The sequence below is a fragment of the Enhydra lutris genome, unplaced genomic scaffold (assembly GCF_002288905.1).
Source record: "Enhydra lutris kenyoni isolate GAN:26980312 unplaced genomic scaffold, ASM228890v2 scaffoldscaffold79, whole genome shotgun sequence".
Lineage (NCBI taxonomy): Eukaryota > Metazoa > Chordata > Mammalia > Carnivora > Mustelidae > Enhydra > Enhydra lutris.
Window position 1 is genome coordinate 3,491,303 of NW_019154163.1, and position 15,328 is coordinate 3,506,630.

Sequence of the window (15,328 nt, forward strand, 5' to 3'; positions counted from 1 at the left end):
TTGGCGCTATTGTAAATATAATTGCTTCCTTAATTTCTTTTTCTACAATTACACTGTTAGCGTATAGGAGAACAACTGATTTCTGTGCATTGACTTTGTATCCTCCCACATTACTGAATTGCTGTATGAGGTTTAGTATTTTGGGGCTGTGGTCCTTTGGGTTTCCACATAAAGTATAATGTCATCTGTGAAGAGAGAGAGTTTGACTTCTTTTTTGCCTCCTCAGATGCTCTTTATTTCTTTTTGTTTTCTGGTTGCTGATGCCAGGACTTCTAGTACTATGTAGAACAATAGTGGTGAGAGTGGGCTTCCTTGTCGTGTTCCTGATCCTAAGGGAAAGGATCTCAGCTTTTTCCCTTTGAGAATGATACCACTGAGGACTTTCCATAGACTGTTTTCATAAAGTTGAGGGATGTTCCTTCTATCCCTGCACTCTGAAGAGTTTTAGTCAGTAAAGCATACTGTATTTTGTCAAACCCTTTTTCTGAATCAATTGAAAGGACCATGTTTTTTCTCTCTCCTCTTATTAATGTGTTCTATCACACTGATTTGTGAATGTTGAACCACCTTTGCATCCCAGGGATAAATCCCTCATGGTCATGGTGGATAATTCTTTTAATGTACTGGGTCCTATTAGTTAGGATCCTATTCAGAATTTTGGCATCAATATTCATCAGGGATACTGGTCTGAAATTCTTTTTGATAGGGCCATTGTCTGGTTTTGTGGTCGAGGTAATGCTGCCCTCATAGAATGAATCTGGAGTTTTCCCTTCTGTTTATATTTTTTGGAATAGCTTCAGGAGAATATGTATTATTTCTTCTTTCAATGCTTGGTAGAATTCCCCAGGGAATCCATCAGGTCCTGGATTCTTGTTTTTTGGGAGGTTTTTAATCACTTCTTCAATCTCCTTATTGATTATTGGCCTATTCAGGTTGTCACTTTCTTCCTGTTTCAGTCTTGGTAGTTTATAGGTTTCCAGGAAGTCACCATTTCTTCGAAGTTGCTGAATTTATTGACATACAGCTGTTGGTAATAATGTCTGATAATTGTTTCTATTTTCTTGGTGTTAGTCATGATCTCTCTCCTTTCATTCATAATTTTATTAATTTGGGTCATTTCTCTCTTTCTCTCTCTCTCTCTCTCTTTGATATGTCTGGTCAGTTGCTTATTGATCTTATTAATTCTTTCAAAGAACCACCTTCCAGTTTCATTGATATACTCTACTGTATTTCTGGTTTCAAATTCATTGATCTCTGCTCTAATCTTAGTTATTTCTCTTCTCTTGTGTGGCTTAGACTTTATTTGTTGTTCTTTCTTCAGTCCTTTAAGTTGCAATGTTAATTTATGTATTCAGGATTTTTCTGTTTTGGTTTTTTTTTTTTTTTTTTTTTTTTTTGAGTGAGGCTCGGATGGTTATCTATTTCCCCCTTAGGACCGCCCTTGCAGTGTCTCATAAGTTGTGGACAAATGTGTTTTCATTCTCGTTGGTTTACATGAATTTTTTCAGTTCTTTGATTTCCTGGTTGGCCCAAACATTCTTAAGCAGGAGGGTCTTTAGCTTCCAAGTATTTGAATTTCTTCCAATTTTTTTTCTTGTGATCCAGATTCAAAGCATTGTGGTCTGAGAATATTCAGGGAATAATCGCAATCTTTTGGTATTGGTTGAGACCTATTTTGTGACTCAATATGTGGTCTATTCTGGAGAAAGTTAGATGTGCGCTTGAGAAAAATGAACATTCTGTTGTTTTAGGGTGAAATGCTCTGTATATATCTATGAGGTCCATCTGGTCCAGTGTATCATTCAAAGCTGTTGTTTACTTGTTGATTTTCTCCTTAGATTATCTGTCTATTGCTGAGAGTGGAGTGTTGAGGTCTCTTACTATTAACATACTATTATCAATATATCTCTTTATTTTGGTTAATAGTTGGCTTATGCAGTTGGCTGCTCCCACGTTGAGGAGCAACTCAACTGTTAGATTGTCTTGCTGGATAGACCCTTTAAGAATGATATAGTGTCCTTCTGCATTTCTAACTACAGTCTTCAGCTTAAAATCTAATTTGTCTCACATGAAAATTGCTATTCCAGCTTTCTTTTGAGGTCTGTTGGCATGAATGATTGTTCTCCATCCCTTCACTTTCAATCTGGATGTACCTATAGTTTCAAATGAGTCCCTTGTACACAGCATGTGGAGGGGTTCTGTCTTTATTCAATCTGCAACCCTGTGCAGATTCATTAGAGCATCTAGGCCATTCATGTTGAGAGTGATTGTTGAAAGATATGAGTTTATTGTCATCATGTGGCCTGTGAAGTCCTTGTTTCTATAGATTCTTTCTGTACATTTTTCTCCTAGATCACTCTTGGGGTCTTTCTTCTTTTATAGAACTCCTGAATATTTCTTCCAAGGCCAGCTTAGTGGTCACGTATTCTTTCTGTTTCTTCCAGTCCTGGAAGCTATTTATCTCTCCATCTATTCTGAATGAGAGCATTGCCATATAAAGTATTCTTGCATGCATTTTCTTCTCATTTAGTACCCTGAATCCATCTTTCCAGCCCTTTCTGCCTCCCAGGTCTTTGTGGATAGATCTGATGTTATTCTGATGTTCCTCCCTCTGTACATAAGGAATTTCTTCCCCCTAATCCCCTTAAGATGGTTTCCTTGGTTCTAAGATTTGCGAGTTTTACTATTACATACCAGGGTGTTGGTCTATTCTCCTTGATCTTTGGAGGGGTCCTCTCTTCCTCTAGGACACTAGTTCTTGTTTCATTCTCCAGATTAGGGAAGTTCTCATCTAGGTTTTGCTCAAATATATCTTCTATTCCTCTCTCTCTCTCTCTCTCTCCACCCCCTCAGAGATCCCAATAATTCTGACGTTGAAACATTTAATAGCATTGTTTATTTCTCTAATTCTGTTTTCATGGATTTTAAGGTGTTTGTCCAGGCTTCCTCCTGTTCCTTCTTTTCTATCAGTTTTGTCTTCTAGATCACAAATTCATTCTTCTGCCTTGTTTACCTTAGCTGCTGGAGCATGTAGCTTAGGTTACATCTCATTCATTGCATTTTTAAGTTTGACCTGATTAGCTCTCATTTCTGGCCTTAGAGAATCTATGTTGCCATTAATGGATTTCTCCAGCTTAGCTATTGTCTTCATAACTATTACCCTGAAATCTATTTATGACTGTTTATATCCATATCCATTAAACCTCCAGGACACACCATTGTCTCTGATTCTTTTCTTTGTTGGGAGTTCCTTTTCCTAGTCATTCTGTTGAGGGGGTGGTTGAAGAAATGTACAGAGTCAAAAATATCAACCACAATCCAGCTAACATGTGCCCTGGGAAAGTTAAGAATGATAGGAAGCCACCACGAAGGAACCCCAACCAAAATGAAAACTTAGAATAAGATTTATAAAGTTTTGGAGAAAAGGGGGTTGTGAAGGGGAGACTTATAATCTCTTAATGTAGGCAAGGTAGGATGTTTCATTCTCCTTGGGTGTAATTTTTTTTCTCTTTGTTGGAAAACACTACTTTGCAGAGTTATAGGGAAATTAAAACTGGTATGTATATATAAAGGTAGTATTGAATAGGGAAAGAAGGACTACATTGAGGCTTTAGATCTATATGTATATCTATATCTATCTATACAAAAGAAAAAGTGAAAAAAGTATATGTGTGAAACAGTAGACATTAAAAAGTTACTATGTAATATGTTGTATTAAGCATCTAGTTGAAATGCTAAGTAGGTAAAAAGAAAAAAAGACAGAGAAGAAACATTTGGAAGTATAAAAATTTTTTACCTAAGAAATACACAGGGTGTGAGGAAACACCAGGAATTCATTATTCTATTCAACCCCTGGTGTTGGGGCTTTACAGTTTTATGGGAACCCTCAGGTTGTTTTCTTCTTGTTCTTCCACCTTTTCTTCTGGGGGAGGGACCTGCCACATTGTTTTTCAGACAACCCTGCTTGGGCGAAGTTACCCTGCCCCCTATCAAGGGGCTGGGCTTCATGGAAACTTTGGGCTTTTGTTCTCTGGTGGCTTTTTATACCTTTTGGGAGGGTAAGGGGCAAGGAAAATGTCCTCACTAAGACCTCCCTGCCAGAAGAGAGAAGCCACACTCTTCTTTTCTCTGAACCCTCTGGAACACTCAGTCTCCCCCTCTGTAAGTACTGCTGAGAACCACAGCATCCCACAGGTGGTACACACCCACAGCAATCCTCTCAGTGGTTAACCCAGGCACCCCCTTGTCTCTGCCCCCTGTGCCTCCAAAACCACAAGCAATCACAGTTTGGGCAAGTGTGGGCAGCTGCAGCGACGGCCAGCCCCCCAGGTCCATGGGCACAGGTCCACAAAAGCAGCTGCCCTGGTCCTGGCGTTTGCTCCTAAAGCTCCTGAATTCTGTTTGAGTGTTCTTATTGGGCACTTCCCATCCCACCACCACTGTTCTGCAAGCTATTGCTTGTTCCCAGGTACAGGAAGCTTTTTCCCTAGGGTATTACTTTACTTTTCAGTGGGTAGCATCTTGTGGCTCTCTCCCCTTCTGTTTAACCTTCAATATCTGACTATGCAATTCCAATTCTGTCTTTTGTACCTCTCGACTGAAGATTCCCTGCCCCCATAGAGATCCAGAGATATAATCTTACATCTCAGGCTGATTTTGTGGTTTTTCAGAATGGCTTCTTAGATATCCAGCTAAATTCAGGGGACTGGTTGAAAGGGAGCCCCCCACTCCTCCACCATCTTCCCCCCCACCATTCTATTTCATCCATGATTCAGTTTTAGTAAATTGTGTGTTTGTGGAAATTTATCCATTTCTTTTAAATTATCCATTTTTTTTGCATGTGATTGTTCAGCATCTCTTACAATCTTATGTATTTCTGTAGTATCAGATGTAATATCTTTTTCATTTATGAATTTATTTGACTCTTCTCCCTTCTTTCTTAGTTTATCAAAAAGGTTTATCATTTATGTTAAAAATCAGTTCTTAGTGCTGTTCATCTTTTAAAATTGATTTTTTTCTCATCTATATTCAATTTCTTTCTGTTGTGATCTGTGTTATTTCATTCCTTCTGCTGAATTTGGGCTTCATTTCTTATTCTTTTTTTTTCTAGTTCCTTGAGGTGTTAAGTCAGGTTGCTTATTTGAGATCTTTCTATTTTTTTTAAGATTTTATTTATTTGACAGAGATCACAAGTAGGCAGAGAGGCAGGCAGAGAGAGGAGGAAGCAGGCTCCCCGCTAAGCAGAGAGCCTGATGCGGGGCCCAATGCAGGGCTTGATCCCAGAACCCTGGGATCATGAGCTGAGCTAAAGGCAGAGGCTTTTTTTTTTTTTTTAATTTATTTTCAGCATAACAGTATTCATTGTTTTTGCACCACACCCAGTGCTCCATGCAATCCGTGCCCTCTCTAATACCCACCACCTGGTTCCCCCAACCTCCCACCACCCCTTCAAAACCCTCAGATTGTTTTTCAGAGTCCATAGTCTCTCATGGTTCACCTCCCCTTCCAATTTCCCCCAACTCCCTTCTCCTCTCTAACTCCCCTTGTCCTCCATGCTATTTGTTATGCTCCACAAATAAGTGAAACCATATGATAATTGACTCTCTCTGCTTGACTCTATATTTTTAAATATGCATTTATCACTCTGAATTTTCCTTTCAGAACAGCTTTTGCAGCATCCCATAGGCTTTAATAGATTATGTTTCCATTTTAATTTGTTTCAAGAAATTTTTAAATTTATATTTTGATTCTTCCTTGACTCATTGTTTAGGACTGTTATTTTCCATAACTTGTAAAATTTCCAGATTCTTCTTGTTGAATTCTAGTTTCCTACCAGTTTTTGTCAGAAAAGATGGTTAGTATGATTTTGTTCTTCTTCAATTTGCTAACTTGTTTTCTATCCTGTGATATAATGTAACATAAAGAATGTTCAATGTGCACTTGAGAAGAGTGTATATTCTCTTGCTGTTGGATAAAAAGCTTTCTAGATGTTAGATCTACTTGATCTAATATATATTTTAAATCTAATGTTTTATTGTTAATTTTCTGTCTGGATGATCAATCAATTGCTGAAAGTCTGATATTGGTATCTTATGAATGCATTATTTCTCCCTTCAAACCTGTTAGTATTTGCTTAATATATTCAGTGTTCCTATGTTGCATGTGTGCATATTTATGATTGTTATATCTTTTTGATGAATTGACCTCTTTATTGTTATATAATGAACTTTCTTGTTTCTCATTACCATTTTTGTTTTGAAATCTGTTTGTCTGGTTAAAAATAGCTATCCCTAGTTTCTTTTGCTTTCTACTTGCATGAAGTGTCTTTTTCTATCTCCTCACTTTCAGTTTATGTGTATCTTCACAACTTAAGTGTTTCTCTTGTAGGCAGTATATAGTTCCTTCCTTTCTGCCTCCCTGCCTTCATACCTCTCTCCTTCCCTCCCTCTTTCCCTCCTTCTTCCTCTTTCTTTCTTTCTTTTTTTTCTTTCTTCTCTCTTTTTTAAAAGATTTTATTTATTTATTTGATAGAGAGATCACAAGTAGGCAGGGAGGCAGGCAGAGAGAGACAGGGAAGCAGGCTCCCTGCTGAGCAGAGAGCCAGATGCAGGGCTGGATCCCAGGATCCTGAGATCATGACCTGACCTGAAGACAGATGTTTAACCAACTGAACCACCCAGGTGCCCCTCTTCTCTCTCTCTCACTTTCTCCAGGCAGCCACTCCATGGCTTTTGATTATTGATTTCAAACCATTTACATTATAATAATTATTGATATGTAAGGACTAATGCCATCTTATTAATTATTCTGGGTGTTTCGTATTCCCTTTGTTCCTTTTTCCCTATGATTCTGCCTAACTTTGTAAGTTGATGAATTTCCACAATTGTTTTTTCTATCTTCCCTTTCTTATCTAGTGTGAATCTAGTCTAAGTTTTTACTTTGTTGTTACCACAAGGCTTATATAAAATATATTATGGAAAAAAACATTCCATTTTAAGCTCATAACAATTTAACCTCAATTACATACAATAGCTTCACCATTTTACTTTCTTATTTTTTATTTTTCATGTCCCTTCCTCCTCTATATTTTGTATTAATTAATTTAAATAGATATATTTATTTGTAATCATCCTTTTCTTTAACCTATACTGAAATGTTTTACATGCCATTGTATTTCATAGTTAGAACTTCCTATATCTGTTACTTTTATCCTTGTATACTTTCGTATACATTCATATCACTAATTATCACCTTTAATTTCATCTTGAAGTTTTAACATTTATTCCAAGAGAGGTGAACTCCCTAAGCTTTGTCTAAGAAATCTATTTCCCTTCATATCTGAAGGGTGACTTTGTTGGATAGCATATTGCCTGGCATTTTTTTTTTCTTTCAACACTGGATATGTTATTTCACTTTTTCTTGGCCTGTGAGGATTCTGCTCCAGAATCAGCTAATAGACTAATGTCGGTTTCTTTGTAGGTCAGAATATTTTTTTTTTCTTTCTGTCTACTTTTAGGATTCCATTTTATTCCATTCCATTTATTTATTTGATAGAGAGATCACAAGTAGGCAGAGAGGCAGGCAGAGAGAGACAGGGAAGCAGGCTCCCTGCTGAGCAGAGAGCCCAGTGTGGGGCTCGATCCCAGGACCCTGAGATCATGACCTGAGCCGAAGGAAGAAGCTTTAACCCACTGAGCCACCCTGGTGCCCCTAGGATTCTCTCTTTATCTCTGACTTTTGACAGTTGCAGCAAGACTTTTAGACAAGGTCTTTTTTTTTTGTTGAGATATTATGGTGACCTCTTAGCTTCATAAAACTGGATGTCCAAGTGTTTCCCCAAGTTTGGGTAGTTCTCAGCTATTTTTCTCATTAGAGAAACTTTCTGCTCATTTCTCTTTCTCTTTTAGTTCTGGAATTCCGATTATTCTAATATTTCTTCTTTTGAGGAATTCCTATAGATCATGTAGACTTTTTTCAGTCTTTTTCATTCTTTGTTGTTGCTATTTTTTCTTTTCTGACTGGGTCACATCTAAGTCCCCGTGCTCTAGTTCATTTATTCTGTCCTCCTTTTGCTGTACTTTATTGCAGGTACTTTATTGCATTTTTCATTTTTTTCATTGAGTTTCTGAGCTCCAGAATTACTTCAGGTTTCTTTTTTTTTAAATATCTTTTTTGGTAAATACTTAATTTTAAGTCTGTATTTTTCCATGATTTAGCTGAACTGTCTTTTTGAGTTTTCTTATAGCTCTTTTTTTTTTAAAACAACTATTGTGAGTTCTTTACCACCTACATTGTAAAATTCCATAATTTTGCACCCAAATAAGAATTATTGTAAATTTAGAAATTACATTTCCATTTGTTTTCATGTCCTTTGTAATTTTGTGTTACTACTTTCACATTAGAAGTAACAGTCACCTTAATTATATACTATTTGCCCTCAGATGTCGTATGTTTTTCATAGGTAGTGTTATATCTGGGATTTTCTCTGCTTTTGTGGGGGTATATATGATTCTTTCTTCTTGTTTCCCTTTGTAGCAGACTTCTTAAGATTTTATATCTTCTCTGGTTCTTATTACTCACCGGCTGGAGACCTCTCTTGTCTTACCAAAGATGGCACTGTAGCTCAAGTTTGTTTTCTCTTTCCCACATATTTTGATTTGTTTCTGATAGCACTAATTTTCCAGACTAACTCTTGTTGTGTCATTCAGATGTGTGCACAGAGAGCCAGACTCAGAGTGGGTGAAGATGTGTGTTTAGCATTCAGGGTATTGGGTGTGCTCAGGGGCCCAGTGGGGTAGTTTTCAGGGGAATGTCTCTAAAAGGCTTGTGGGCAAACTTCCTAATAAAATCACAAGTGCAGTTAGCAGCAACAATGTCCTTTTAATGTCCTTGGTATTCTTATCTGCCTCTTTCCTGATCTCCTTAATTCCAGTCATGGATGTCTCACCTCAGTGCTCTGGGTGCTGCTAAAGAGAAACAAGTTTCTCCAGCAGCAATTCACACAGCTGGAGTAGCTGGGCATTCATTCACTGTGCTTTTATTTTTCTCAGGGGAAATTACAACCTGATATTTAAGGGCCATATTCTTTTCTCATGAGGTGTAGAGCTCACAAATTTCCTCTAAGAGTCCACTGTATCTAAACTGGTATTTTGTTAGCTACAATGGCATGCTGCAGTTTCCACTTAAGAAGGATGGATTTTTTTTTTTCAAATTTTCTCTCATCCATCCCTGAGTCAGCCCTGACTGCAACTTGAGGGTTTGGAGCAGAATTGATGACTCCACAGCTCCTATAGCTCACACTGAGATCTATCTGCCTATTATCAGCTTTACAAGTGGGCAAAACTTCAGCAAGATCCCTTGGCATTTGGTGCTTAATCCCATGCAACTCTCACAGAGGCACTTTTGCTTATGCATGAATGCCTAACTAGTTGTCAAAAGGGGGGGGCAATTTATGCCCCATTATGCTGACATCATTCTCTTTCTCCTTTTTATTGACGATACCCTTTATCTTGTTCTGTTTGCCCATGTTCTTTGTTATCTTGTGTTTTAGTCATTTTTAATCTGTTGTCCATGAAAATGTTAACATGAGAATTATTTTTATTTAAGTATAATTTACATACTGTGTTATATTAGTTTCAGGTGTACAATATAATAATTCAACATTTCTCAATTCTCATCAAGAGAAGTGTTGCTTAATCCTCTTTAACATATGTTGTTCTATTAAAATGTTAATGTCATGAGATTTTTTTGTTTTATTGGCTAATGTATCCCCAGCACTGATTAACCTGTTAGTAATTAATGAAATAAAACAATAAATGTCCAATACAAGCAATATTAGCAACTACATCATAGGGTTGCTGAAGCCCAAATGAGATAATGCATATAAAGTACCTGACATTCAAAATTTGATGATGATAATGATTGTTATATTTAGATTATTTTATGTAATTTCAAGGGTCTCTCAATCTTCAAAAACATTATTTTATGTTTGTTTTTTTAAGATTTTATTTATTTGTCAGAGAGAGAGAGAGAGAGCACAAGCAGGCAGTGCACAGGCAGAGGCAGAGAGAGAAGCAGGTTCCCCACTGAGCAAGGAACCCAATGCAGGACTTAATCCCATGATCCTGGCATCATGACCCGAGCTGAAGGCAGCAGTTTAACTGACTGAGCCACCCAGGCATCCCAACTTTATATTTTTTGATATTTGATATTTTTATGAAAGATGCATCATATACTATCTCAGTTTAAAGATTTTGTAATATATCAAAATACAAATGTCCCCGGGTAGGGAAAGATATGATTTACATTGTAACATGAATGTCTAGAGAGGAGCCATCATAGTAAGAGATAACTGTTATCTACAGTGTCTAGGGTAAAGTGCATAAAGTCATACAGATCTGTGCTATCAGGAAAGGGAAGGTACAAAAACATCAGCCATGGGCTGGTGCTAACATACTATTATATACCTTTTCTTCATTCTGTCATAGGGATTTTAAGGAGATAATTTAAGGCACTTCATATTATTCTCAGTTGATACTCCAAAACGCATGATTCTAAAAAATGCAAATGGTATTAGAAGGCTGTGGCTAATGAAAAGGCACAAATGTTCATGTAGTCAAGGCAGAAGGAATTTACCAACACCAAATTACTTGGGTCTCTTTTTGAGTATTCTTTTTGCTTTCATGGATATTGAGTAACTGATTCAGAAATGTCAAATGAAAAATAAATGAAAATGAAAATGTCATTCCTGTCAAATGAAAAATAAAAAGGCTAAGAGTATTAAAAAAGACACACCACAGGGATTTGTACATTTAAAAAAGTACATGCTGCAAAAAATACATTTTTCCAGGCAGCCCATTGATAAATATGTAAATAAACCTAAATGATGTCAAACAACACAATCTATAGTATATTCATGGGTCCTGCATAAAGAACACACAGAGAAAGCAGAGATGCCTTACTCTCCTTTGGCACCAACTTTCACCAAGTTTATGTCAACGCCAGCCAAGGGGGAAAAAAAAGATTTTTTTAGAGATCTACATAGCTGCTTCATTTTATTAGACATAAAATGACTCATTTTGACCAGAACATCACTGGAAATTTGTACAGATGTTTCTGTGCTCAAAAAACCTACTATGCAGTAGTATTTTCTGCTACACTTTAAAACGTGGAGCAAGATGGGAATGTTCTGGTCACAGTTAACATTTGATAAGATTTGTTAGAGAGGAAATTAACCTGAAAAAATATTCAAAATATGGCTTAGGCTAAGGAAACAGGCAATTGGATGCTGCAAATGTGTCTCTTGCTCACCACTTCTATGTTTCATTTCTTTATGGATATCAAGAGAACAAAAATGCCCAATCCTTAATGACTAGGATAAAGAGGTTTTTTTTTGTTTGTTTGTTTTGTTTTTGTTTTATTAGCTGTGGTAGGGACTGATGTCGATGTCACTAAGGGACATATTTTGTGTAACTGTAACAATCATTATAGTCCTGTTTATTGACTAGAAATGATTATGTAAATATTGTCCATATTTAAGGTACCTTTCCTATCTCTCTGACTTAAGTTAACCTTATAAAAAGGACAACCATGTGTCCTGGATAGTCCTGGTTTATGATTACTATAAGTCAACAAACACTTATCAGCTATTTTAAAATCATGTTTATTAAATAATTATATAATCTCTCTACATGGAATCACTTTAGTTTTTAGATTTCCAGTTGTTTTTGTAAAGCTATTTTTTAAAGTTTGTATATGTGTATGTATGTATTTATTTATTTATATTTTTTCTCCACATTTTATTTAAATTTCAGTTAGCTAACACATGATAAAATATTAGAATTGTAGAAATTACTGATTAATCACATACAAAAAAAAAAAAAAAACACCCTGCGCTCATCATTAGTGCCCTCCATAGTACTAGTCACCTATTTAACCCATCAACACATCCACCGGTAACAATCATTTTTTTTTTTCTCTACAGTTAGTAGTCTGTTCTTGGTTTGACTCTATTTCCCCCCTTGGTTCATTTCTTTTGCTTCAATTGAAAATATATGCTATTTTTCTTTCTCTGACTGAATGATTTCACTTAGCATAATACTCACTAGCTCCATCCATGTCATTGCAAATGGCAATATTTCATTCTTTTTATGGCTGAGTAATATTCCATTGCATATATATGCAATATCTTCTTCTTTTTTTTAAACCCATATTCACATTTTAAAAAATATTTTATTTATTTATTTGACAGAGATCACAAGTAGGCAGAAAGGCAGGCAGAGAGAGAGGGAAGCTTCCTGCTCAGCAGGAAGCCCAATGCGGGGCTCAATCCCAGACCCTGAGATCATGACCTGAGCTGAAGGCAGAGGCTCAACCCACTGAGCGACCCAGGTGCCCCTATGCAATGTCTTCTTAACCCATTCAATAGTTGAAGCACATTTGGGCTACTTCCATAATTTAGGCTATATAATTTAAAGCTGCTATAAACATTGGGATGCATATATCTTTTAGAATTAGTAATTTTGTACCCTTTGGGTAAAAACCGAGTAGTGCAATTGCTGGATCCTAAGGTACTATTTTTACCTTTTGTGGAATCTCCATACTGCTTTCCAAAGTGGCTGCACCAGTTTGTATTCCAACCAACAACTTAAGAGTTTCCTTTTCTTTGCATCCCTGTCAACACCTGTTGTTCCCTGGTTGTTAATTTTAACCAATCTGAAAGTGTGAGGTGAAATCTCATTTTAATTTTGAATTGAATTTCCCTAATGTTGAGGAATGTTCAGGATCTTTTCATGTGTCTGTTAGCCATCTGTATATCTTCTTTGGAAAAATGTTTATTCATGTCTTCTGCCCATTTCTTAAACGATTATTTGATTTTTGGGTGTTGATTTTAAGAGTTTGATAAGTTCTGTATACATTTTGGATACTAACCTTTTATCAGATATGTCATTTGAAATACCTCTCGCACTTTGTGGATTGACTTTTAGTTGTATTGATTGTTTCCTTCACTGTGAGAAAGTCTTTTATTTTGATAAAATACCAATACTTTATTTTTGCTTTAGTTTCCCTTGCATTAGGAGCCATATCTAGAATAAAAAGTTGCTATGACTGATGCCAAAATGTTCACTGCCTGTGTTCTCCTCTAGTATTGTGATGTTTTCCTGTCTCACATCAAAGTCTTTCATCCACTTTGAATTATTTTTATGCCGTATTTTTTTAAGATTTTATTGATTTATTTTGACAGACAGAGATCACAAATAGGCAGAGAAGCAGAGAGAGAGAGAGAGAGAGAGAGGAGGAAGCAGGCTCCCTGCCGAGCAGAGAGCCCAATGAGGGGCTCGATCCCAGGATCCTGGAATCATGACCCGAGCCGAAGGCAGAGGCTTTAACCCACCGAGCCACCCAGGCACCCCTTTATGCCATATTTAAGGAAGTGGTTCAGTTTCATATTTCTACATACTGCTATCCAGTTTCTCCAGCACCATTGGCTGAAGAGACTGTCTGTTTCCCATTGCATATTCTTTCCTGTTTTGTCAAAGAATAATTGAGCATAAACTGTGGGTTCATTTGGGATTTTCTATTCTGTTCTATTGATCTATGTGTCTGTTTTTGTGCTGGTAACATACTGTTTTGATCACTAAAATTTTGTAATATAACTTTAAGTCTGGAATTATAATGGCTCCAGCATTGCTTCTATTTTTCAAAATTAGTTTGGCTATTGGGGATCTTCTGTGGTTCCATACAATTTTTAAGATTCTTTGTTCTAGTTCTATGAAAAATGATGGTATTTGGATAGAGATTGCATTAAAAGTGTAGGTTGCTTCGGGTAATACAGACATTTTAACAATGTTTGTTCTTCTAATCTGTGAGCATTGGATGTTTTTCCATCTTTTTTTTTTTTGCATGATCTTCAATTTCTTTAATCAGTATTTTACTGTTACTGGCATACAGATCTTTTACTTCTTTTGTAGGCTTATTCCCAAATAGCTAACTGTTTTTGGTGCAATTGTAAATAGGATTGATTCCTTGATTTCTTTTTCTGATGCTTCATTATTGGTGTATAGAAATGCAACAGATTTCAGTATATTGATTTTGTATCTTGTGACTTTATAGGATTCATATATCAGTAGTATAAAATTTTTTAGTGTAGTTTTCTGGGCTTTCTATGTAGAGTATCATGCCTCCTGTGAATATTGAAAGTCTGACATCTTCCTTTAAATTTGAATGCCTTTTATTTCTTTTTGTTTTCTGATTGCTGAAGCTAGGATGTCTAGTACTCTCTTAAGCAACAGCAGCGTGAGTGGACATTCCCATCTTGCTCCTGACTATAGAGGAAAAGTTCTCAGTTTTCCCCATTGAGGATGATACTAACTGGGTTTTCCATATCCACTCAAAATCTTTATAATTTTGAGGTATGTTCCTCTATCCCTACTTTGTTGAGGAGGGTTTTGTCATGAATGGATATTGTACTTTGTCAGATGCTTTTTCTGCATCAGTTGAGAGGATCACATGGTTCTTATCATTTTTTTGTAATATAATTTATCACAATGATTGATTTGCAAATATTGAGCCATCCTTGCAGCCCAGGTACAAATCCCACATTATCATGGTGAATGATTCTTTTAATAAATTGTTATATGCCATTTCCTAGTATTTTGTTGAGAATTTTTGCATCCATGTTCATCAGGAATATTGCCCTGTAGTTGTCATTTTAGGTGAGTCTTTGTCTGGTGTTGGAATTAGGATAATATTGTTCTCCTGGAATGAATTTAGAAGTTTCCCCTTATTTTCTATTTTTTGGAATAGTTTGTGAAGAATAGATATTAACTGTTCTTTAAATGTTTGGTAGAATTCCCCTGTGAAGTGACCTGTCCCTGGACTCTTGTTTTTTGGGAGAATTTTGATTACTAATTAATTTTCTCTGCTGCTCATTGGCCTGTTCAAGCTTTCTACTTCTTTCTGTTTCAGTTTTGGTTGTTTTTATGCTTCTAGGAATTTATCCATTTCTTCCAGGTCATCCAACTTGGTGGCATATAGTTTCTCATAGTATTCTGTTACAATTAGATTTTTGTAGTATTGATTATTTCTCCTTTCTCATTCATGATTTTATTTATTTGTGTCCTATCTCTTTTCTTTTTGATAAGTCTAACTATGGATTTATCCATTTTATCAACTTTTTCAATGAACCAGCTCCTTGTTTCATTGATCTGTTCCATTGTTATTTTAGTCTATATATCACTTACTTTTGTTCTAATCTTTATTATTTCCCTAATAGTAAGGATTTTGTTCTTTTTGTTCTAACCTTTTGGCTTCTTCTGGTGTTCTTGTT